General features: G+C 45.7%; 1 protein-coding gene across 5 annotated transcripts in view; it reads right to left on the minus strand.

The window, feature by feature from the left end:
* Positions 1-13,476, minus strand: part of ITPR1 (inositol 1,4,5-trisphosphate receptor type 1) — a 202,657-nt gene extending 189,181 nt beyond the window's left edge. For 3 of the 5 annotated variants that reach the window (XM_056525021.1, XM_056525019.1, XM_056525018.1), the window contains exon 1: positions 13,358-13,476. The gene's annotated coding sequence lies outside the window, so the exon portion shown is untranslated. The remainder of the gene's footprint in view (positions 1-13,357) is intronic. The other 2 variants (XM_056525022.1, XM_056525020.1) reach the window with 1 other exon arrangement.
* Between the last annotated feature and the right edge of the window lie 5,846 nt (positions 13,477-19,322).

The raw sequence follows: 19,322 nt of genomic DNA on the forward strand, positions 1-19,322 counted from the left end.
TGCGCCAAAGCAGGTTCACCCGGCAGCATCTGACGACAGCCAATGGCATCCATCGCTGCGTCATGTACACAACTTGCAGCGTCTCAGGTGCCCTTGGCCTTGATGGTAAGTGATTCTGTGCGCCAAGTGTCGTGTACAATGCAGAATGACAGAACATTAACCCAGGAAGGATGAGAAGCAGAGATATGTAGAACAAGCATCAGGCACTCAATGGTTTCAGAGCATTCAAAACATCTAGCTCTATTCAATTCTGAGAATAACGCCACAAATACAGAACATTACTTAGAGGACATCTATACACTGATCACCAGGTCACGTGTTACCTACAGAATTCATTTACACAAAGCCAAGTCACAATGCGCTTACAATATAGATTCTACTGATCATTAGTTACAGCCTACGAAAGGACCTAAAAAAATAAAATAAAAAAAATAAAAAAATATGGGACTGGTTTATTGTAATATACATTTCTTTGGCATCTTGTTTACAAGGTTTAAAAAGGGGTTGGCTACTGTCTGGTACAAAAACAAACCATAACCCCTTTTTCTGGCTCATAAAGGAGAGATTAGTGCAGGACCTGTCAGCAGCGCTTGTCTCAGTAGCAGGAAGACAGGAGATTGGAGGGAAAGGGGCTATGCAAGTATTTTTGTTATTTTTTCCCCCATCCTAGTTGTATATGAATTTAGCAAAAAGCTGATAACCCCCTTTCATGGTTTTCAATGCTGACAGCAGAATTTAAACAGGAGCAGCATTGGTGGTAAAGAGAGCCAATGTCATGGCAGCCTGTGGCCTTTTAACAAGATAAAAAAAAAAAAAAAAAAAAAAAAAAAAAAAAGTCGGCACTACTTTAGGACTCCTGAGAAGAGAGGGCAGTAGTCCTGGCAACAGCTGCAGGTCCTCTGGTGGTGCTCAGCTTCAAGCACAAGGAAAATCCAATAATCCACAGAAGAAAGGAAATGCGGCAGCTCACCGGTAAGGTGCAATCAGAATTCTTTATTCTTTAACACATGTCCAATCGGGAGAGGAAAGATGCTGTAAACTTCTTAGAGAACAAAAGCCTGTGGCCTTTCCTAGGCCTTAGTGATTGTCAGTGATCCACTCCCAGGCTGACGTAGGCAGTCTGTACTAGCCAATCACAGATTTTATAAACTGATCTGTAAGTGGAACATTACCAAAACAGCACACACAAAAAATATATATATATATATATATATATATATATATATATATATATATATATATATATATATATATATATATATATATATATATATATAAATTATTCTCTCTATACAATTGGTCACATCAACAAAAACACGAGTTATAGCTAATTTTTCAAGGCAAGAAAGAAAGCAAAAGCTCTATAATTTTTGTCAGATCCCCTAAACTCTGCCCAGTACCTTGTAGATAAAGGGCACAGCGTTTAGATGCTGTGCCCATGCTGTCATGCCGCATTAGGGAAAACACAACTTTAATGTTGTAAGTAGTAGGTAAGGCAGGTAGATAGTCCTGGAGGTGGAGCCACAGTGCATGTAGTCACACTTCCCCCCCCACCGTCCTCCCAGCTACTTATGCTTGTGTGCAAGGCTTTGCATGGTGCCCGACACTCACTGTGGATCAGGTGCAAGTGGTTGGATGGAGGTCGGCCTTTAGGCCACTGATTTTTGGAAACTGTCGGGATGCTTGTGGCTACCTCCTAGCAGCTTCAGTATAGGATGGCTTTACATTTAACAAATATATGTAAATTTTCCCATGTATTAAAACCAATCACTGATCAAGTATTTTGAAGACCTGAAATAAGGAGTGATTGTAATCCACATTTATCTTTTCTTAGCATCACCCAGAAATACTGGCACCTCAGCATAGGACAGTGAACCTCCTTGTCTTGTGAAGAGGCTGTGGTTCTCCAGACAGTGGTGAAAGGAAACTGCTGCTTCACCGACACTGTGCGGCATTGACTGCAACCGTACAGAACATCAGCAACAACTGGCACAGATTTTATGAAGCATCCTATGTCACTGCATTCCTAGAATTCAGATCCCAAAATAGACCCCGGGTGATGACCGATTCATACTTTTGGTTGCTTTATACAACTCCAGCAGAGAACAGGTTCTGGGAAGCTCTACACAAAGTAGGGGGTTCAACACTAGGACGCTGATCATCTGAAATGTCCAATAATCTACAAGGTCCAAATACAAACAGAGGGCAATTCCAACCAACAGTTGGCACCTTTTCATACAAACATTGACTGAAGGCAGATCTGTAAGCGGATCCACCATGACTAACCCGACAATCTTCAGACTGAACATGAATGACAAGAAAATAGTTGTCAAGTAGAATCTATAGGCAGCAAGTGAGCCGTGCTGGAGGTCAAGACATCTCATGAAGTGCCAAGACACCTTGTGCCGACGCCTGGAGCTGTCATGTTAAAACAAATTAAAGAAGAAGTATTCTCATCTGGGACATAGCATCTACTGGTCCATCTGGCTTGGTTGCCAAAAATGGTCAGACTGTTTTAGTCTATGGGATTGAGGCTGAGTAAAACTGCTAGCACAGCTGTTTTTATGGGATCCTTAATCTTGTGATGGGTTCAGGTCCCACATGTGCAACCTACAGCTATCAGACATTTACAGCATAGCCTGTGGGTAGGCCATAAGTGTCGCAAATGAGCAAAAACCCCTTAAAAGGAGTTCTCTGCCCCTAGACGTCTTATCCCCTATCCGAATGATAAGATGTCAGATCGCGGGGGCCCCGCCACTGGGGACCCTGCGATCTGGGCTGCGGCACCCTGCTGTCATCACTGCACAGAGCAAAGCAAAGCAAACTGTGCGTAATGACGGGCGATACAGGGGCCAGAGCATCGTGACGTCATGGCTCCGCCCGCTCACAATGTCACGGCGGACCACCTCATTACAAGTCTATGAGAGGGTGTCGCAACACCTAGGGGCGGAATACATCTACACAGATGGAAATGCATCTACAGGAAAATCTGCAGTGAAAAATCACTAAGTTCAATATATTGCTGATCCGCAGCAAGACTAATCACTCCATTCTGACGTCCCCATTTAAAACTTCCCTGTCATTTAACAAAACTAACAATGGGTGGGGTCTAAACAATTGACAGAAATGAGAGGGGAGAAGTGCACAGCTGTGTGCTTCACTCCCCTGCTCCATGAGATACCCACTCAGCTGCACTAGAGCCAGGGAGTGAAATACATATCTGGGGGCTTCTCTCCATTCATTAAAATCATCCATGAGGGTTAAAGGGGTACTCAGCCATAAGACATCATATCCACTACCCCCACATTCTCCGTGCCACACCCAGCATTCTAAACACTGTTTAGAACGCTGGGTTTCCGTATCTCGAGACGTGACATCACGCCCCCCTCCATTCATGTCTATGGGAGGGGGCGTGGCAATACCCCTGTGTTTAGATGTCTTATCCCACAGTCTGTGGACTGAGTAACCCTTTAACATCTCTGCTGCTAATTTTCAGAGACTCTAAAGGTACATTCACACGAGTGGATCCCCACAATATTTTACGCTGTAGATCCGCCGCTGAAGGACCGCTGCATGGTGCCTTTACATGTGCCTGCTCGTAGATGCAATGCACCGCTACGAGCAGACACACTGAAGGGATGCGAGAGTTGCCATGCATGCACGTGTACTCACACACATCACAGCCACTCCACCTGCTCTATGAGCTAGGCCGAGAGCTGCCACAGTGTGGGAGTATACTGCGCATGCGTGTTGTGACTCGCAGATAGTCTGCTCGTAGCGGTGTATTGCCGCTCCGAGCAGGCACATGTAAAGGCACCATACGGCGGTCCTTCAGCCGCGGATTCAAAAGACCAGTGATTTCTAACTGTGGTGCCTCCAGCAGTTGCAAAAATGATCTCCCACCCAGCAGTCGCTCCACCCATTGAAGCAGGACAGGCTCCCTTAGCACAAATGACTAGTGATTTCATGCCTTGGCCGCACTGCAACCTGGGAAAACCTGAGACCTGAGTAATTTTGTACTCCTATACACATGAGGGTATTTGCAGACTGCAGAGCATTGCACCCGACCCATGTCTGTAGTACAGACACTAGGATGCAATGCTCTGCACCCCCCCCCCCCCCCTGTGTACAGCAGTGTATATGTACTACATACACACTATTTTAACCATGGGGTATGTGCAGAGCATTGCCCCCTTGTGTCTGTACTACAGACATGGGTCGTGTGCAGTGCTCTGCACACACTGCTATACACAGGGGTGGGGTATATGCAGAGCATTGCACTCCGGTGTCTGCAGTACAGACACTAGGATGCAATGCTCTGCACATACTACCATGTGTATAGCAGTGTGCATGTAGTAAACACTTACCCCATGTGTATAGTAGTGTAAGTGTGTACTACTTGCACACTGCTATACACATGGTAGTATGTGCAGAGCATTGCATCCTAGTGTCTGGTGATGACACTAGGGTGCAATGCTCTGCAGATACTCCCCATGTCCCCAATAAGCAATGCAGCAGTAACAGGGGCAGAGCGAATTAAACTGCAGGAAATTGTCCTACCGGCGGCAGTAGTACGGAGTCCTCCATGGCAGGCTGAGGCTCCATAAGTACAGAGCGTCCATAAGCAGCAGGGGGGAGGGGAGGAGTTCAGAGAAACAGCCGCACACGTGATTGGTGAGCAGTGGGTAGCGGAGGGTGGGACAGGGACTAGACTAACTTAACAAGGGCTGCGGTGGTGCGGACTAGTGTCTGACCGCGCGCCTGCAGCAGTGTTATCACAACCGGAACCCAGACAACGAATCGGCAGATTATTCGATAACGGGAATCATGGACAACGAATCTCGTTACCGAATTTTATCAGTAACGTTGATTAATCGTTGCAGCCCTAGTTCTGATTCTACATGGCACCACGAGGGCAAAGCCAACCATAAAGCTAAGTGAGTGCCCCAAGGAAAGAGCTTTAAAGCTTGAGCAAAGTTTACTCTTCACCTCCGCACAGAGATGTAGTTATCCAAACCAGTGGAGTGTGCGCAGCCTTCCAGATGGTGCAGAATGCAGAGGAGGAAGGTGATTGAATGAAAATATACTCTTCAACTTAGTTACAATAATGTCTTGTGATCCTATAAATAGAAAATCAGGAGGAGTGCGGAGAGAGAAAGGAGGGAAGCTGCGGAGAGAGACCAAGAAGCCGATCTGTGCACGAGAGACCGGAAAAGAGCGGACCTGTGCTGGGAAACAGCTGTGAGCACTGCAAGTACAAGCAACCCTGAACAACAGCATGCTGAGCCTTATAGTTCTACAGAGATCCACAGCACTACACAATTAGGCCTAAACTGCAAAAGTGAATTATAGTAGCAAGTCCGAATCACTAGTCACCAATGTGAATGGTGGACATTATGGGACTATAGCAGTGTTTCCCAACCAGGGTGCCTCCAACTTTTGCAAAACTACAACTCCCAGCATGCCCGACAGCCTTTGGCTATCCAGGCATGCTGGGAGTTGTAGTTTTGCAATAGCTGAAGGCACCCTGGTTGGGAAACGCTGGACTATAGCTTAGCAAAAAGTTTCTGTTTATAGATACCTTCTATCCTGTACTGCTGGTGGAGCTCCTATGTACATACATTACTCATCCTGTACTAATGGTTACACACAGTATCATACTCCAGAGCTGCGCTCACTATTCTGCATTCTACGCTGAAAAGGAATTGCATTCTGGGAAGTGAAAGTTATTACTGCATAAATTGACAATGTCAGGTGTAAAGGCAAAAGCTCCCCTCCCCTCTTCATTTATAGGAGCTCCACTAGGTTAGTGGTGAGAACTTTTAGCCACTGGAAACTAGGGATCCACCGATTATCGGTTTGGCCGATATTCACGATTTTTTACGTCATTGGCAATTACCTTGCTGATAATCCGATAATGTAACGACCCCCACCGCACAACGCCCACATTGCCTCCCCTATCCCCGGTTTTATAATTACCTGTTCCTGGGGTCTGGGGCCCGCGCTACTTCTGGCTCCTGCGTTGCACTGTGCAGCGCAGTGACATCCTCAACGTGACGTCACCGTCAGTGTGCACAGTGACAGCTCAGGACGGGAGCCAGAAGTAGCGTGGACCTTAGACCCCGGGAACAGGTAATTATAAAACCGGGGATAGGGGAGGCAATGGGGCAGCGGTGGCGGCGTGCGGTAGCAAAATACAGCACATGTAACCCTAGCCTAAAGTGGATGTCATTTCGGGTGATTTTATTTATTTTCAGGCTAAGCTGCCATGTACACACAAGCATTATTTCTGTCCAATATATAGCTTTTATATGGTAGCTTTCCTGTAGATTTCTACTCTGCAGGAGTCCTCTATAATTTGCAGTTCTGTTACAGCTGGTGGGCAGAGCTCCCTTCTCCCCCACCATAGACTTCTTTTGCAGATACAGGATAAAGCTGAGCAGATTTTCAGAGAAGAGTTAAAGGGGGTACACTGCCCCTAGACATCTTATCCCCTATCCAAATGATCGGGGATAAGATGTCTGATCGCGGGGGGCCCGCCGCTGGGGACCCCGTGATCTTGGCTGCAGCACCCCGCTGTCATCACTGCACAGAGCAAACTCACTCTGTGCAAAAGGACGGGTGATACAGGGGCCGGAGCATAGTGACGTCACGGCTCTGCCCCCTTAATGCAAGTCTATGGGAGTGGGCGTGATGGCCGTCACACCTCCTCCCATAGACTTGTATTGAGGGGGCAGAACATGACGTCAGGATGCACCAGCCCCGGTATCGCCCGTCATTACTCACTGAGCGAGTTCGGAGTGCCACAGCCGAGATCGCAGGGATCCCCAGTGATCAAAGATCTTGTCCCCTATGCTTTGGATAGGGGATAAGATGTCTAAAGGCGGAGTACCCCTTTACTCAAGTAGGGGTCAAGTCCTAAAAAAAAAAAAAAAAGTTGCCCATAGCAACCAGATTACTTACTTTTTAAGAAGGTCTCTCAAAAATTAACAAAGTGATCTGATTGGTTGCTGTGAGCAAGGATTCTCAATTCTAAGCAACTTGTCTGGAGGAAGCCAGGCCCTGCTCATCACCTGCTCAATATCATCCGTACAGTGAGGCACAGTGGTGCAGCATCATTCTGTGGGGGTGTTTTTAAAGGGGTACTCCGCTGCATTGAGTGAGCGGGGCGTGATGTAATGAGGGGGCGTGGCTACAACATCACTAGCTCCCGGTGCTGGCTCCAACTGTTCCAAACTTTGAGAAGCGGAGTACCCCTTTCAGTTGTTTTTTTGGTTGGGGAAGGGAGACTAGATCAGGCTTTTCAGGACATATCTTTGCTTCAATCAGCTGTCCCTCAACCCAGAGGACCTCTGGACCTCATCCAGGGGGAAAAGGCTTACCTTCCAACAAGACAACAGGGGGATGACGTAGCAAAACCTTTGCAGAAAGAATAGTGGCACAGTAGCCCATAGCAACCAGACTGAAACTTTAATAAGCTGGTTGCTGTTAGCAACTGCACTAGCCCCACAAGACAACACATTGGCTTAGGGACAACTCCTTCCTTGAATGGCCCAGAGCCCTGACTTGAACCCAATGGAACATCTCAAGAGACTTGAAAATGGCTTCTACCGACTGTCTCCATCTATCCAGACAGAGCCTCACACCAAAGAGGACTTCAACTAACTAAAAGGGTCTGAATACTTAGGTCAATGCAATAATTTATTTTCTTTTTAACAAATAGACAAAAAAACTGTAACATTCTATTTTCACCTTGTCATTATGAGAGCAGAATGATGGGGGGGGAAACTTTCTAAATAGAGGTGAAAAAAGTTCAAAGGGTCTGATGACTTTCCAAAAGATTGTAGGCCACGCTGGCTAAAGGTCCAGAAAAAACTACTGTATGTTGAGGAATCACTGTATAAACTACTTTTTCAGTACATTATAACTTGAAACCAAACTCATACAATACTACGCACAGTCCAGATCTGCGAAACGTGTCAATGGCTGGAATAACCGACCAATCAGAATTAGCATTTCACTGGTAAAAAACCTGTATTACTTAAGTGCATGCACCAACTGGATGACTGGTAGCGCCTCCCTACAGTACAGGGAGGTATTACATGTTCTGTACTACTCATTACCTGTGCCAGGGTTAGCTGCTCTTTTGGACATCAGGTTAGGGTGGCGCCATTACTTTTTTGGGACACTGTAAGGGTGCATGCACACCACCTTTTTGTATACGGTTTCAAGTTAAAAACCGTATGGAACTGTATAGAAAACTGTATGCACTGACTTAACATTGTAAACTGTATGTCAAATGCGTCATCCAGTTTAGTCCGTTTTGCATCCCATACAGGTTTTGTCCAGTTTTTTTTACCTGTATCCAAAACTGTAGTCAACCACGTTTCTCGGTCCTGGAGAAAAACTGTATTAAACTGTATACAGTTTTTTTAACATGGGAGTCAATGGGAACCGTACAGAACTGTACGTGCATATGGTTCCATCAGGTTTTCACCATATGGTTTTTGACTGCACAGTTTTTTTCTTGGTATTTTAATTAAACAAGTGAAACTTTATTCATAATGGAGTGAAAAGAAAACATACTTTTTTCTTAAAAAACTGATGCAACCGGACATCATTTTTCAAACAGTATACGGTTTTCAACCGTATATGGGTTAAAATTTGTACACACTTTTGATACAGTTTAGTCAGGTTTTGAGGAATCCGTTTTTCATCAAAAACCTGATACAGGAACGGTATTGCAAAAACGTGGTGTGCATGCACCCTAAACTGTAAAGGAACCTGAACAAGCTCCTGTCCTCTTCATCGACTGATTTACAGCTTCCAGCAGATCATTCTTACTTTTATATGCAAGGACTTGTTTTATCGGTATTATCTACTTAACCTCTTAAAGGACATCTGTTGCGTGATTAACACTTATCCCCTATCCACAGGGGGGATAAGTGTTTGATCGCGGGGGTCCGACCGCTGGGACCCCGTGATCTCCTGTACGGGGCTGCGGCTGTCCCGTGCAGGGGTCGTGCCGGCCGCAGCATGACGTTGCAGCCGGCACGCCTCCTCCATACGTCTCTATGGGAGAGGCGGGGTGGCAGCCTTCGTGCCTCCCCCATAGAACTGTATGGGGACAGGGAGGAGACAGGGCGTCACCGTCGTCCTCTAGGTCGACGCTACGCACCTTATCGCTCACCATGAGCGTTAATGGCAGCGCCCCGTTAGGGAGATCTCCAGGGGTCCCAGCGGTCGGACCCCCGCAATCAAACACTTATCCCCTATCCTGTGAATAGGGGATAAGTGTCATACCGCTGCAGTTGTCCTTTAAAGACGCAGGGCGTACCTGTACACCCTGTGCCCGGTCCCAGTATATAACGGGGTCATACCAGGTCGTTCCTGGTGGCTAATGAAAGCCGGGAGCCTGGGCTAATAGCGTGCGGCACCAATTCTGCATAATTATGTACAGAATATACCCAGGTTACACCAGCATGATCCATATCACTATATACAAGAAGATGTATAACATACCAGCTGTACATATATAATTATATACAGTATATACCCAGGTTACACCAGCATGATCCATATCACTATATACAAGAAGATGTATAACTAACACCAGCTGTACATATATAATTATATACAGTATATACCCAGGTTACACCAGCATGATCCATATCACTATATACAAGAAGATGTATAACTAACACCAGCTGTACATATATAATTATATACAGTATATATACAGGTTATACCAGCATGGTCATATCACTATATACTAGAAGATGTATAACATACCAGCTGTACATATATAATTATATATAGTATATATACAGGTTATACCAGCATGGTCTATATCACTATATACTAGAAGATGTATAACATACCAGCTGTACATATATAATTATATACAGAATATACCCAGGTTATACCAGCATGGTCCATATCACTATATACAAGAAGATGTATAACACCAGCTGTACATATATAATTATATACAGTATATACCCAGGTTATACCAGCATGGTCCATATCACTATATACAAGATGTATAACATACCAGCTGTACATATATAATGATATATAGTATATATACAGGTTATACCAGCATGGTCTATATCACTATATACTAGAAGATGTATAACATACCAGCTGTACATATATAATTATATACAGTATATACCCAGGTTATACCAGTATGATCCATATCACTATATACAAGAAGATGTATAACTTATACCAGCTGTACATATATTATATACAGTCCATATCAGTGTATACACCATTATATACAGTACAGCTTTATAAAACAGTGCAGTCACTGCTATTCCACCCAGCAGTTAAAGCGCCAACGGAAGCCAAACGAATGGACTTTGAGATTTTCAGCTGTCACCATGACATTATTCATTTAGAACAAGCAAGTCACCATGTAAAGAACCACTAGTGAGGGCTTAGGGTACAATGTGGGGGTTCGTCCTTCAATTTGGTAAGCTTTCCTAGTGCGTCGACAGCTCCAAGAGCATTAATGTGTCTTCCTAAAATTAGAGTCTTCTTCCAGTCTAAAAGGGCCCTGTAAACCAGTGTTTTCCAAACAGTGCGTCTCCAGCTGTTGCAACGCTACAACTCCTAGTATGCTCGGAGTTGTAGTGTTGCAACTGCTGGAGACAGTTTGAAAAACACTGCTCTACGGCAGGACGTATTGCTTTGCTCTCCAGCTATTTTTTTGTGGCAGAACTGGTTCACACTACTAAAGACATTCTAGACTTAAAGGGGTTCTCCGGTGGGAAAAAAAAAATTTCATATCACTGGCTCCAGAAAGTTATACAGATTTGTAAATTACTTCTATTAAAAAAATCTTAATCCTTCCAGTACTTAGCTGCTGTATGCTCCAAAGGAAGTTCTTCTTTTTGACTTTCTTTTCTGTCTGACAGTGCTCTCTGCTGACACCTCTGTCCAGGTCAGGAACTGTCCAGAGCAAGAGCAAATCCCCATAGCAAACCTCTCCTGCTCTGGACAGTTCCTGACATGGACAGGTGTCAGCAGAGAGCAGTGTGGTCAGACTAAAGAACGATACAACTTCCTCTGGAGCATACAGCAGCTGATAAGTACTGGAAGGATTAAGAGTTTTTAATAGAAGTAATTTACAAATCTGTTTAACTTTCTGGCACCAGTTGATTTGAAAAAAAATAAATAAAAAATAAAAAAGGTTTGTCCTCCGGAGTACCCCTTTAAGGGAAGACAAATCTTCTAATACACGATTGTTGTGTTGCAGCTTGGGGCAATGGTGTCCCCCCGTGTTCATACAGGTTCTCTTCTAAATATGATAAGAATACTTGACATGTACATAGTGTCACAGACAGTGGGATTCACACAGAGACAATGGTACAGAGAAGGTCATACACTTGTGATGCTGCATATCCATATTCAGATTGGTGACCACTATTGTACACCATACTGCAAAGTAGCAAGCCAGGTTGTCTTCGTACTACAACTCTCAGCATGCCCTAACAGTTCCTACAGAGGTTACTAACCTGTCTGTCCAGGCTGGCAGTGCATGCAGGGAGTTGTAGTTTTCTAGTTTTAGACCACTGCCGTACACCACGTAGATCCATGGCCTATTTAAAGGCAAAAGGTGCTTGGATACCTGATAAGCAGAGAGGTTACCACAACGCCTGACAAAGGAGATTTATCATCAGATTCCTGATAGAGGAAACGGCAGATACATAACCGCAAACACCACGTCCTGCACACTGCAGAATGCAAGAAAAACTGACTGTCCTAGAAGCCAAGAGGATCCAAAGATCAAGTGCAAGAGCCTTACAGTATGAGCCGGACCCACCTGACCACACACATTAACCCTTTACATCTCCATAGACACACAGATATATCAGCCAGTGGTCAGACACACTCTATAGCAGTACCCTATACCCAAACAGCAAGAGGCCCCCCAGTACCCTATACCCACACAACAGCAAGAGGGCCCCCCCAGTACCCTATACCCACACAACAGCAAGAGGGCCCCCCCAGTACCCTATACCCACACAACAGCAAGAGGGCCCCCCCAGTACCCTATACCCACACAACAGCCAGGGGGCCCCCCAGTACCCTATACCCACACAACAGCCAGGGGGCCCCCCAGTACCCTATACCCACACAACAGCCAGGGGGCCCTCAGGGGATCTATTATACAGCAGTACTATATATGTATATACACACAGCCAGGAGCACCTCAGTGGATCTTACTGGCAGTACCCTATATATACACAAAAACACACACACACACACACACACACACACACACACACACGACAGCCAGAAGCCCCTCATGAGACTTATCCAGCAGTACCCTATATCCACATGACAGCCAGGGGCCCCTCAGTGGACCTATACGGCAGTACCCTATATCCACATGACAGCCAGGGGCCCCTCAGTGGACCTATACGGCAGTACACTATATTTATATGACAGCCAGGGGCCCCTCAGTGGATTTATACGGCAGTACCCTATATCCACATGACAGCCAGGGACCCCTCAGTGGACCTATACGGCAGTACCCTATATCCACATGACAGCCAGGGGCCCCTCAGTGGACCTATACGGCAGTACCCTATATCCACATGACAGCCAGGGGCCCCTCAGTGGATTTATACGGCAGTACCCTATATTCACATGACAGCCAGGGGCCCCTCAGTGGATTTATACGGCAGTACCCTAGATTCACATGACAGCCAGGGGCCCCTCAGTGGATTTATACGGCAGTACACTATATTTATATGACAGCAAGGGGCCCCTCAGTGGACCTATATAGCAGTACCCTATATTCACATGACAGCCAGGGACCCCTCAGTGGATTTATACAGCAGTACCCTAGATTCACATGACAGCCAGGGGCCCCTCAGTGGATTTATACGGCAGTACCCTATATTCACATGACAGCCAGGGGCCCCTCAGTGGATTTATACGGCAGTACCCTATATTCACATGACAGCCAGGGACCCCTCAGTGGATTTATACAGCAGTACCCTAGATTCACATGACAGCCAGGGGCCCCTCAGCCACAGCAGCTAGTTGTACTTTTGTAGGACACAGTGCCCCATCACCCGCCTGTTGCATTAGGGCACAGCACATCTATCTGCCCCAGTGCAGGCTAATGCCCCATCCAGGGCTCCTATATCCCCCACAATAAGCCGCTGTACTATAGGAGACTGGAGCAGAGGCGCCGCAAAGCCGGAGCAGACAGACCGTGGTGCAGAGTGATCAGGACGGATACAATGAAGCAGCCTTATGTATTCTATACACACCGGATCTATAGGGGATGTGAGGGAGACATGACAGGACACATGCACCGCTATAGGGAAGGTACCTGCCCGCTGCTGCTCCACACAGTCCAGGCTCGCAGCGCATCCATGCTCCGCTCTGTCCCCCTCCTCCCCGCACAATCTCTTTATATGGGCTGCGGGGATTGTAGTCCTGCATCCCTCAGCTGCTGACTACACTTCCCGGCATGCTCTGCGGCAGAGGAGGCAACACTGAAGCCCGTTACTTCAAGGATGTGAGAACTTTCCTCTGGCGATGATTGGTCGCGGGGCTGGTGACGTCATGCACACCCTCCGCATGAAGTTTAGACAGAAGTTTAGGATGGAGTAGAGGGGGGGGGGGGGTTGGGTATTAGGAGGGAACACATAGTAACCTCCTGAGAGGGACACACAGAACTTTCGTTGGCCTTTGTACACTGCTCAAAAAACACTTTAAGGGAACACGAAAACAACACAATGTAACTCCAAGTCAATCACACTCAGGAAGCAACACTGATTGACAATCAATTTCACATGCTGTTGTGCAAATGGAACAGACAACAGGTGGAAATTGTAGGCAATTAGCAAGACACCCCCAATAAAGGAGTGGTTCTGCAAGTGGTGACCACAGACCATTTCTCAGTTCCTATGCTTCCTGGCTGATGTTTTGGTCACTTTTGAATGCTGGCGGTGCTTTCACTCTAGTGGTAACATGAGACAGAGTTTACAACCCACACAAGTGGCTCAGGTAGGGCAGCTCATCCAGGATGGCACATTTTTGCTGTTACTGTCAGCGTAGTGTCCAGAGCATGGAGGCACTACCAGGAGACGTGGAGGATGCCATAGGAGGGCAACAGCCCAGCAATAGGACCGCTACCTCCGCCTTTGTGCAAGGAGGAGCACTGCCAGAGCCCTGCAAAATGGCCTCCAGCAGGCCAAAAATGTGCATGTGTCCACTCAAATGGTCAGAAATAGACTTCACGAGGGTCCGACGTCTACCGTTACAGCCCAACACTGTGCAGGACATTTGGCATTTGCCAGAGAACACCAAGATTGGCAAATTCGCCACTGGGGCCCTGTGCACTTCACAGATGAAAGCAGGTTCACACTGAGCACATGTGACAGATGTGACAGAGTCTGGTGACGCTGTGGAGAACATTCTGCTGCCTGCAATATCCTCCAGCATGACCAGTTTGGCGGTGGGTCAGTAATGGTGTGGGGTGGCATTTCTTTGAGGGGCCGCACAGCCCTCCATGTGTTTGCCACTGGTTGCCTGACTGCCATTAGGTACCAAGATGAGATCCTCAGACCCCTTGTGAGACCATATGCTGGTGAGGTCGACCGTGAGTTCCTCCTAATGCAAGACAATGCTAGATCTCATGTGGCTGGAGTATGTCAGCAGTTCCTGCAAGAAGAAGGCATTGATGCTATGGACTGGCCCCCCGTTCCCCACACCTGAATCCGATTGAGCACATCTGGGACATCATGTCTCGCTCCATCCACTAATGCCACATTGCACCACAGACTGTCCAGGAGTTGGCGGATGGTTTAGTCCAGGTCTGGGAGGACATCTCTCAGGAGACCATCCACCACCTCATTAGGAGCATGCTGAGGCATTGTACGGAGGTCATACGGGCACGTGGAGGCCACACACACTACTGAGCCTCATTTTGACTTGTTTTAAGGACATTACATCAAAGTTGGATCAGCCTGTAGTGCGGTTTTCCACTTTGATTTTGAGTGTGACTCCATATCCAGACCCCCATGGGTTGATAAATGTGATTTCCATTGATAATTTTTGTGTGATTTTGTTGTCAGCACATTCAGCTATGTAAAGATGAAAGTATTTCATACGATTAATTAATTCATTCAGATCTAGGATGTGGTAATTAAGAAATTGTGTATCAGCGCTATTATGGGTAAGTAAATAAAACTTACTTGATTATTGTAGAACAATTCATATGCGGCACGCTCTAAGCGGCGTTCACTAAAAGAAAAACATATGCCGTGATTGATCTTAATGCTGATGAGTTACTCCTGAGGAACAACCATCCAAGTAACCACCACACCAGTACAAGTTATGCGTACAATATACACAACAGTTTTATCCAATGTACGTTATGCTATATGATCACTTTTTATCCACCCATATATTGCTCATAGTCATATGTCCGTCCTGGGTTCAGTACAGCTGTTGTTATTTTAATAGTCCAAACAAGTGACTGCACGTTGCCACCCCGTATCTCCACAACAATAGTGGCGCAACAAACAGACGCTCCCACTTGAGTACCTTTAGTAGTTGCTATGTTGTACTCCGTTCTTCCCTCGTCCCTCCGGGGGTAGGTTTGTAGTCCTGTGGTTGGTTAGATCCTAGATAGTGACCAGGAGCCGAACGCCAGGAGAGCTACTCCAGCCGGAAGTGTCTCAGCGGCTGGCTGCCGTGTCTGACTATTCTGAGCCGAGGCCCGTGGTTTGCTTAGTGACGTCACTTACTGACGCGTTTCGGAAAGATCTTTGAGAAAGGAAAGTGGACTTTCCGAAACGCGTCAGGTCCCAGACACTTTTTTGGCCCTAGGCCTTTGCAGTAAGTGACATCACTAAGCAAACCACGGGCTTCGGCTCAGAATCGTCAGACACGGCAGCCAGCCACTTCTTCATAAAAGCAAATTAGATTGGTTTGACAACTTCTATCCTTAGTAAACCCATGCTGGCTATCACTTATAATACAATTATCCCCTATGTATTCCTGTATGTAATCCCTTATAAGTCCTTCAAACAATTTACCCACAATGCACTTTAGACTTACCGGTCTATAATTGCCTGGCGAAGACCTAGAGCCCTTTTTGAAGATTGGCACCACATTCGCCTTGCGCCAGTCCCTTGGCACAATACCAGACACCAGTGAATCTCTAAATATCATGAACAGGGGTACAGATAATACTGAACTTACCTCTCTAAGAACTCTTGGGTGTAGTCCATCCGGCCCTGGGGATTTGCTTACATTTATATCACTTAACTTACCTTGTACCATCTCTACATTAAGCCAGTTCAGTACATTACATGATGTGTTACCAGCACTGACCTGGCCAATGTCAGCTCCTTTTTCCATAGTGTATACAGAACTAAAGAACCCATTCAGTAGCTCCGCCTTCTCTTGATCGCCTGTGACAACCTCCCCATTATCATTATTAAGGGGTCCTACATGCTCTTCCCTTGGTTTTTTTGCATTTATATATCTAAAAAAATATTTAGGATTAGTTTTGCTTTCTTTGGCCACCTGTCTCTCATTTTGAATTTTTGCTGTTTTTATTACATTTTTACAGATTTTATTAAGCTCCTTGTACTGTTTAAATGTTATCGCTGACCCATCAGATTTGTATTTTTTGAAGGCAATTTTTTTTGTTGTTTTTTGCTCTTTTAACATCATTTGTCAGCCATGTAGGATTTAGTTTTAATCGTTTATATTTGTTCCCCTTTGGTATATATTTAGCTTTATAGTTATTTACAGTTGATTTAAAGATGTCCCATTTACCTTCTGTATCAGTATTTGACAACACCTCCCCCCATCTATGTCCTGTAGTGCAGCCCTCAGCCCAGGGAAATTTGCCTTTTTAAAGTTATATGTTTTTGCCTTCCCCGCCTGTCTTTGTTTTCTACATTTTAAGTCAAAAGTAACTATATTGTGGTCGCTATTACCAAGGTTTTCCCGCACAGTTACATTACCAACCAGCTCTGCGTTGTTGGAAATGATCAGATCCAACAAGGCATCACTTCTTGTTGGGTCCTCCACAAACTGGCCCATAAAATTATCCTGCAATAAATTTAGGAATTGTCGCCCCTTTGTAGTTTTAGCCAACCCCAGACCCCAATCTATATCTGGATAGTTAAAATCTCCCATTATTACCACTGTACCTGCCCGGGCGTTATCTCCCATTATTACCACTGTACCTGCCTGTTGTGTATATTGTACGCATAACTTGTACTGGTGCGGTGATTACTTGGATGGTTGTTGCTCAGGAGTAACTCATCAGCATTAAGATCAATCACGGCATATGTTTTTCTTTTAGTGAACGCCGCTTAGAGCGTGCCGCATATGAATTGTTCTACAATAATCAAGTAAGTTTTATTTAAACTACTTACCCATAATAGCGCTGATACACAATTTCTTCATTACTATAAGCTTTTAACTTTGGAGCGGCAAGTCAGGGACCCGCTCAGTTGTATCATAGCTGCTTATATACCATAATTGCGCCGGGGGTATAAATTTTATTTATCAGATCTAGGATGTGTTATCTTAGTGTTCCCTTTGTTTTTTGGAGTAGTGTATGGTTCCCTATAAGGTACAACATTTTACTGTGAATAAATATTTCCATGTAAAAGACAACAGAAAGGGGTTCCCCCATCTGGAAAACCCTATGAGCCCTATTGGTCTATATAGTCCTCAAGATCCAGAGAGGCAAAAACAGCTCCACCAGTATGGAATACATACATCGTATGCATAGGATCCATAGTACTTTGTGAGGGATAAGGCTGTGTTCACACATGGCATTTTGGTCAGTATACTGATTTGTATTTTTAACTGAATCCACTTCTGGTTATGATTAAAATTGCTGATCAAAACACCAAATGTGAACCCAGCCCAGTGTTTCCCAACCACGGTGCCCCCAACTGTTGCAAAACTACAACTCCCAGGATGCCCAGACAGCCTTTGGCTGTCCAGACATGCTGAGAGTTGTAGTTTTGTAACAGCTGGAGGCACCTTGGTTGGGAAACATTGACTCAGCCTTAGGTTTCATTCACATGTGCGTCACAGTTTCCACCAATGATCCTGGACAAAATACTGCGATGCTCTGCGCTAGTTTGTGCAGTAAAAAGCACCAAAACATTATGATGGAAACCCGATGGACTGACCCCATATCTGGCATGTAGATAATTTGGGACCACTGTGATTTTCATTGCAGCCCCCTTTAGGTTGTAAAATTAGCATCAGCAGCCCCCTTTAGATAATAAAAGTAGCAGCAGTGGCCCCCTTTAGGTAGTAAAAGTAGCAGCAGCAGGTAGTAAAAGTAGCAACAGCAGCCCCCTTTAGGTAGTAAAAGTAGCAGCAGTGCCCCCCTTTAGGTAGTAGCCCCAGCCCCCATTAGGTAGTAAAAGTAGCAGCAGTAGCACCCCCTTGAGGTAGTAAAAGTAGCAGCCCCAGCTCCTTTAGGTAGTGTGATAGCCTGGGGGAGTTGGCTGTAGGGAGTGTAGCTGTGCGGTTACTAAAGGATGTCTGGTTAACACTTTCTATTAGTTACGCCAAGGTGAGGGCTCCTCTGTAATGCTTGTCCTACTGCCACCCTTCCCAAGAGCGATAGGGAGGTTTAGAATAATGGAATGTCCACAACCGGAGAGTTTGCTGAAAATAGTTTGAACTCTTACTGAAGATTTTATGCAACTTCACAACAGGAACAGTCTCTACAAATGCAAATTCTCTTGAAGATTGACAAAGGTTGGGAGCTTAAGCAGTTTTGAGTCTTTAAACTGATATGCGCTGTTCAACTGGATTTAGGGGAATTAGTTGCGGACCAGTAGTCACACTAGCTTTAGCTGGGATTAGTTTAGAACTCACGGTTTAGTTTCTGCTGAGGCCGGTAGGTTTTCAGGCCTAGCGTGTCTTTGAAAGTTGCGCAGATCCGTCCTGCTAGTCCAGCATCCACGAGAGCAGCAACCCAAGAAAGCGATAATTGGCTACAACTCCCTTATATGGGCAGGGGCTGGACTAGAGCTACTTGGTCCATACAGATGTCAATCACCTTCACATAGAATTATGGGTAGCATGTGACCCAAGGACCTCCAAACGTCCTCTAACATACCATAGAAGAATCAACATGGTCACATGACTGAAGGTCCTGCCACGCTAGCAAGGTAAGCATACTATACATCAGTGGTTCTCAACCTTTTCGGCGAGCGTACCCCCAAGGCCTGAAAGTATGTCCGCGGGTACCCCCTCACACGGAACTTGCGCGCGAGGGGTACCCGTGGACAAAAGGC

This window comes from Hyla sarda, chromosome 6 (assembly GCF_029499605.1).
Source record: "Hyla sarda isolate aHylSar1 chromosome 6, aHylSar1.hap1, whole genome shotgun sequence".
Classification (NCBI taxonomy): Eukaryota; Metazoa; Chordata; class Amphibia; order Anura; family Hylidae; genus Hyla; species Hyla sarda.